Source organism: Mandrillus leucophaeus, unplaced genomic scaffold (assembly GCF_000951045.1).
Source record: "Mandrillus leucophaeus isolate KB7577 unplaced genomic scaffold, Mleu.le_1.0 Scaffold646, whole genome shotgun sequence".
Taxonomy (NCBI): domain Eukaryota; kingdom Metazoa; phylum Chordata; class Mammalia; order Primates; family Cercopithecidae; genus Mandrillus; species Mandrillus leucophaeus.
This window is the reverse complement of record NW_012106986.1, coordinates 641,338-642,170: the sequence shown is the minus strand read 5'-3', so window position 1 is coordinate 642,170 and position 833 is coordinate 641,338. Positions and strand designations below refer to the sequence as shown.

The 833-nt window shown below is 39.1% G+C and overlaps 1 protein-coding gene across 1 annotated transcript in view; it reads right to left on the bottom strand.

Annotated features, from left to right (window-relative positions):
• The window catches only part of FBXL2 (F-box and leucine-rich repeat protein 2), a 90,942-nt gene that overhangs the window by 65,511 nt on the left and 24,598 nt on the right, over nt 1–833 (bottom strand). The window lies entirely within an intron of this gene.

Here is an 833-nt window from a genome sequence, read left to right as displayed (position 1 = left end):
CTAATGTCTAAATATCTAAATGTCTAAATATCTAATGAGAGTAGATGGTCACTTGTAATCTTTATTTTGAAATTCTGTGATTACTAATGATGTGATATATCTTTTCATATTTTTTCCACCATTTATGCTTCATCTCCTTTAAAATACTAGTTAATGCTTTTTGCACATTTTTCTTTTTCCTTTTTTTTTTTTTGAGATGGAGTCTGGTGCTCTGTCACCCAGGCTGGAGTGCAATGGGGCAATCTTGCCTCACTGCAACCTCTGCCTCCTGGGTTCAAGTGATTCTCCTGCCTCAGCTTCCCAAGTAGCTGGGATTATAGGTACGTGCCACCATGCCCGGCTAGTTTTTGTATTTTTAGTAGAGATGGGGTTTTGCCATGTTGGGCAGGCTGGTCTTGAACTCCTGACCTCAAGCAATCCACCTGCCTCGGCCTCCCAAAGTGCTAAGGTTACAGGTGTGAGCCACCACGCCCAGCCCCATTTCTCAGTTAGATTTTTTTGTCTTTTTCTTATTGATTTGTAAGAGCTCTTTATAAATTCTATAAATTCTGGATACTAAGAATATGTTGGTTTTATGTATACAAATATCTTTTAGTTTGTGGCTTTCCTTTCCATTTTTAGGGTGTTTTTTGATGAATAAAGTTTTTAATTTTAATGTAATAATATATAACAATCTTTTCTTTCATGGTAAACAATTTTTATGTCATGTTTTAGAAATACTTTCCTGGCTGGCGTGGTGGCTCACGCCTGTAATCCCAGCATTTTGGGAGGCCGAGGAAGGCGGATCACCAGGTCAGGAGTTCGAGACCAGCCTGACCAACATGGTGAAACCC